Source organism: Myotis daubentonii, chromosome X, assembly GCF_963259705.1.
Source record: "Myotis daubentonii chromosome X, mMyoDau2.1, whole genome shotgun sequence".
Lineage (NCBI taxonomy): Eukaryota > Metazoa > Chordata > Mammalia > Chiroptera > Vespertilionidae > Myotis > Myotis daubentonii.
Genome location: NC_081861.1, coordinates 123,009,917 through 123,016,289, shown reverse-complemented (window position 1 = coordinate 123,016,289; position 6,373 = coordinate 123,009,917). Strand labels below are relative to the sequence as shown.

At 36.3% G+C, this 6,373-nt stretch overlaps 1 non-coding gene across 1 annotated transcript; it reads left to right on the top strand.

The window, feature by feature from the left end:
* The first annotated feature begins 2,344 nt into the window (after window positions 1-2,344).
* Window positions 2,345-2,450, top strand: LOC132225326 (U6 spliceosomal RNA). Its single transcript, XR_009450851.1, has one exon. It is a non-coding gene; the product is annotated as a U6 spliceosomal RNA (small nuclear RNA).
* Window positions 2,451-6,373: the final 3,923 nt, after the last annotated feature.

Below are 6,373 nucleotides of genomic sequence, written 5' to 3'. Positions count from 1 at the left end.
GTAGAATTTGAGGCCAATTTTCCAAAAAGCATGCTTGCGAGCATGATTAAATTCAATGTGATTTTCAAGTATCACCTTAGAAATGAAAAGTTTATCATTATTTTATTTATGTCTGACATAAAACGCTAATTGTTTCAAACAATAAAATACAAGGGAAAGTGTTGACATTTTCAGTTTTCAATTAGCAATAGTGTTTCAAGAATTTACTTTGGAGTAAAAATTTGCACATTTATGACATTTGTAAATTAAAGCACTTGGTTGAATGATTTTAATTGTTGAATCACAAGAGACATATATTCCAGGAAAGTGAAAACTGCTGTTTTTTTTTCCTATTATCTAGTAGTAATTTGTTTTAAACATGTCAGCTTTCTTTATGCATTCATTTTTAGCAATCACTAATTGCTATGTGTTAATTGATCTGGGAACATCTGTAGGCTCTGGTCAAAGTCAGTGTTTTGTATATGAGAATAAGATTAGGGTGTTTTTTCTAAGGTCAAACAAAGACTGACCTGAAACAGGGGGAGGTCATGTTAGAAAAGAATGCAAACCAATTACAAGATCAGAGCAGGTGGGTACTGGTGCTTGCCCGAGGCTGGAGTTCTTCAGAGATGGCAGAAGACTGGGCAATTACATTCATTGGGGAGCTCTGGTGGTGTGTTCTGGGGAACCAGACTCTAGGAAACTAGGCTGTCAGCAAAGTCAATGAAGTTAGAAGAGAGGCTACAGGACCAGGGATAGAATGTAATTAAATATGATTAAGGAACAGAGAAGGGAGTCTAGTTACCAAGGACTCAGAGGAAACAAAGGGATCAAGCCAAGTTGGATACGGTTTTATTGGGTTAAATATTAGCATTGCCCTGGGATAAAAATTAGTCCTAGAGAATAGCATAGGGATAAACGAATGTGTAGGGAATAAATGTTTACTTTTCTGTGCTAACGTGTTATAATTAAGGAAGTCAAACAGACTATTGTAAGATGAACCTTGCCTATGATGCTGGCAGTGAAAGAGGACATTGAAAGGTAGATTTGAAATGCACCACGAGGAAGGAATTGATTGAATTTGTGGATTATTTGGAAGTTGAGAATGTCGGTGAACTTCTTTTTAAAGATAGTTTTATTGATTTCAGAGAGGGAGAGGGAGAGAGAGCTAAAAATATCAATGATGAGAAAATCATTGATTGGCTGCCTCCTGCACGCCACACACTGGGGATCGAGCCCTCAACCCAGGCATGTGCCCTGACCAGGAATCGAACTGAACCGTGACCTCCTGGTTCATAGGCCAATGCTCAACCACTGAGCCACACCAGCTCGGCTCTGTGAGCTTCTTAAATGTAGTGTGCCTGTGACCAGTTGATAGAAAAACAATTGGCCACTAGGAGTCACTCTTTGTCAAAATGTATGGAATTTTTCTTTTGGGCTCAGTATGATTCCAAGATATTTATCCAGGTGACAATACTTGCAACAAATTTCCTAATTTAACCAACTCCACCCACAGCTGTTATACTCTGTCTGTCATAGGTATCCAGTGCTTCATCTTAAACACCTGATGGTCACCCATGCAATTCACTGAAATGAGTTGGACACTTTCTAATCATGTCATCTGAGTGCTGCCTGATGGGAATCAGGATTGATATTCCCATGGTTCTCATTGTTTTCACTGAAGGTGATAATGGTTTCTTTCTCTCAGGTTTCCTAACAGCCATAAAGGGACCCTGGGTTTGGACTAATGGCCTTGCTACTGCCTTGCTGAGTAAAGTTGAAAAAAAATTTGTCATTTGTCTTATAGCACACTCATCAATCCATACCCGTATCCTTGCTAACAGTACTGGTTTCCACATTTAAGTACTGTAAACTACTTAAATAGGAATGGGAAAAAAAGATCTGTTGATGGAACAAAGTTGTTACTTTCAATAAGATTTTATACTACCTATGTTATTTAAATATTGTTGGTATATTTTGATTAGATGAAGAAGTTACTATTATTGTAAAGTTATTTCCCACCAGAGAGAACACTGAGTATTCTTCCCTAACATACTGAGAAAAAAATGGATCTATGAGATATTTGTCTCAATGAGATTTTTCCACTTCATTGTATTGTGTTTTAAATTTGTTGCATTTTTGGTTGAGTTCTTTCAGTTGTCAAAGTTGTAACCTTTCTCTTCCAAGTTATCAAATGGCATATTCTTGGCAAATGTAAAATGATTATAAAGAAACTGAAGAATTGAAATGGAGAGTGGGGCCCTTGCTGGAAAGCTCTGTTGGTTAGAGTGTAGTCGGTATATATCATGGTTGTGGGTTTGATCCCGCAGTCAGGGCACATATACTAGTAAGAATCAACCAGTGAGTGCTTGCTTTGGCAGCACATATACTAAAATTGGAACGATACAGAGAGGTTAGCATGGCCCCTGTGCAAGGATGACACGCAAATCTGTGAAGTGTTCCATATTTTTTAAAAAAAGAAAGAAAATAAAGAATCAACCAGTGAATGCATAAATAAGTAGAACAGCAAATCTTTCTCTTTCTCTTCTTTATTCTCTCTAAAATCAATAAATAAAAGAAAAGAAATGGAGAGTGCTATTTCTAAGAGCATACAAACATTTTGACAGAGTGGGTGTAGAAAGCTGGTCTGCCATCTTCATGTGCACAAATTTAGTTCCTGGTTTCCTGTTTCTCTTACTTAAACACTAGTTTTATCTCCTTCCTTGTATTTTCTTCTTTTTCCAGGAACACTTGGATTTTTAAAATATTCTATTTAAATTAATATTTGTGATTTTTTGACAAATACAAATGTCTCACAATTAAGATTTCTCCTGGGTACAGATTTAATGATATTGAGTCTACACAGTTGGTAATAAATTATATTATGTGACATTTGGATGGCCAGATGAATTATTAAATTTTGGACTTTATATTTTATCCATATGGATACCTAGTCAAACATATTCAGGGTCTTCCTTGCCATTTCTATAGTTTACTATTATTAGGATAACACAACTTAAGAAGTAGCATGCCCCAGAAATTCTGCATGTACGATGTCTCTGGAGACAATATTAGTTTTCTTCTCTATACAGCCATTTAACAGATGTATTTCACCCTTCTTTCCTCTCATTTTATCAGTTTGTATTTCTATATTGTTTAACCATTTTATTGTGCTATGACTGACATGTAAAATGCTGAACAGATTTAATATATACAACTGCTGAGTTTGAGGATAAATGTACCCATAAAACCATCATCACCATCAAGGCCATAGTCTTACCCATTACTTCTCAAACTTTACTCTCATTTAATATTATTATTTTTCTTTTTTTTATGGTAAGAACACTTAAGAGAAGATCTACCCTCTTAGCATCAGCTTGTATTTAAATGTATGTAAATGTCATGTCCTTTCTGAGAAATTCTCAGACGGATTTGAATATGGCTTTGCTCTTCAGATTTCTTCATTTCCTTCTCTAACTTCCTTTCTTATTTTATTCCCTCTTCCATTTCTTCCTTCCTACTTTCTATCTTTACTTCCTTATTTTGTTCTTCCCTTGACAAAGATTCATTAGATGTCTACTATGGGCACTGGACTTGGAATAAAAATTAAAATAAAACATAGCCTTGGCCTTAAAGGCACTTAGAGTCTGACTGCTTTCTTCAATAGGTGCTTAACATTTACACAATAAAAGTCTCATGATATCCAACTGGATTTGTTTAACAGATCATTTACTTTGGTTGAATTTTGAAAATTTAGAGAACCATGTTCAAAGTCCTTCAAAGTTTTCCAAAAACCTTTTTGTTAATCCTTACCTGAGGTTATTTTTTTCCCCATTGATTTTTAGAGAGAGTGGAAGGGAGAGGGAGAGACAAAGAGAGAAACATCAATGTGAGAGAGACACATCTATTTGTTGCCTCCTGCATGTGCCCCGACCTGGGCTGGGGATTGAGCTTGCAACTAAGGTAAGTGCCCTTGACTAGAAATGAAGCCAGGACTCCCCCTTTCAGTCCACAGGCTGACGTTCTATCCACTAAGCCAAACCTGCTAGGGCCAAAGCATTTTTGAAAGAGTATATTTATATGCAATTATAAATAACTCTTATGTAAAGACCAGCTAGATAGAATGAATGAACTTTATTAGCTTGGTTTGATTTCTTTATTATTATATTTCTTTTAAAGTGAGCAAAGTCTTGGGACTGTTCTTCAATTTAGATTTTCACAGCAAGAATCATCTTTGCCCTAGTTCTCAATGTTTTTCTGCACTTTGGTCTTGCAATTACAATGTTACACTGTACTCTTTTTCTCCTCATTGTGTGTCTTGGCTAGGGATAAGTGAAAAAATGTGCCACTTAAACATTCTATCTAAGAGTTGTTCTTTTCTATTCATAGTCTCATATCTCTTTTTACTAATTATTTATATGTGAGGAAATTTGATAGTGTTAATTCTCTGCTTATATTAAGATCTTTAACATGTCAAAATGAATTTTTGTATCTACATCTCTGCTTTATTGAGACAGAGTTTAGTGATGTTGTCAAAGATTCATTGGTTCATTTTATAAAGTCAAATTTATTTGTCTTTGGAAAATTTAGGTTTGCTGCCAGTTGGGCCTATTTTTCCCATAGACGTTTGAAATGGCAGCTGATTACTTTAATGGGTTTCTTAAGGTCTTTTAATTTTTGGGATGGCTGCTGGGCCACCGTAATGGAAAGAGAACTACCATTTAGCAAGATGGTCACTGCATGAGGTTAGGAACACTGAAACATCCTACTTCTACTTTGCTCTGAGCAACATTACAATCTGAATAGATTTTCACCCTTTTAAGATGTGTTCATTTTAAAAAACAACAACAACAACAAAAACATGCTTAATAGCTTCATTTGACCCAGGAAGGGCTATTTTTTAAAAAAATATATTTTATTGATTTTTTTACAGAGAGGAAGGGAGAGGGATAGAGAGTTAGAAACATTGATGAGAGAGAAACATTGATCAGCTGCCTCTTGCACACCCCCTACTGGGGATGTGCCCACAACCAAGGTACATGCCCTTGACTGGAATTGAACCTGGGACCCTTGAGTCCACAGGCCAACGCTCTATCCACTGAGCCAAACAAGGTAGGGCAGGAAGGGCTATTTTGTTGCCAGACAAGGTAGTCCCAGGACAGGTGGTCTTTGCTGGATCACTACAGTGGTAGGTCTTCCCACTGTCCTATCCTCTACAGTTCAGAAACTGGAGATCTTCTCTTGCCATGCTCAACTTAGCTTTGGAAGTGGAATTTCCTTTTACTTTAATTTTTTATAAAATCCGCACCCTCTCTCTGGTCTTTTGTATTTAATAACACGGATGACATTGGAAAGACATCTATTTTACTTTATTTCTCTTGCACTGATCACTTTCAGATGTCAAAATGTTTCATCTTGTGTTAACTTCAGGATTTTCCATTTTCTTTGATTTTTATGTTTTAATAATACAGTAGTTCCCTGTTATCTGCAATTTTGTTTTCTGTAGTTTTGATTGCATGTAGTCAACCATGGCCTGAGAATATAATTTGTTAAATTCTAGAAATAAACAATTAATATGTTTTAAATTGCATACTGTTTTGAGTACTGTGATGAAATCTCATGCTGTCAGGCTCCATCCCCCAGGAGACATGAATCATCCCTTTGACCCACATCTCTGCTCTATAGACACTTCAGGCCTGCTAGCCACTTAGTAGGCCTCTCAGTGATTAGATTCACTGTCATGGCATCACAGTGCTTGTGTTCAAGTCACCTTTACTTTACTTAATAATGAATATTCATCTGTATTATAATGTATTGTTATAATCGCCCTATTTTACTATTAGTTTTGTTGTTAATGTCTTACTCTGCCCAATTTAGAAATTAAACTTTATCATAAGTGTGTATGTATAAGAAAAAGCATGGTTATATATGGGGGTTTGGTATTATCTGTGGTTTCAGGCAACCACTTGGGTCTTAGAATATACTCCCCTGGATACATCTATATCCTGTCAGTGTTCTAGGTAATGTTAAGATGTTCCTTCACAAATCGTAAGTATCCTAGTGAGATAAAATATTGTAGGTCCAGCCCTAGCTGGTTTGGCTCAGTGGATAGAGCATTGGCCTATGGACCGAAGGGTCCCAGTCAAGGGTACCTGCCTGGGTTGTGGGCTAGATCCCCAGTGAGGGGTGTGCAGGAGGCAGCAGATCAATGTTGCTCTCTCATCATTGATATTTCTGTCTCTCTCTTCCTCTCCCTTTCTCTCTGAAATGAATAAAAGTATATTAAAATATATTGTAGGTCCAATGACCAATAACCTAGATTATTTTTGCAAAGAAATTAGTAGATACAAGAACATTATATCATTACAGGATAAAGTGGAGGTTACATTTAGAA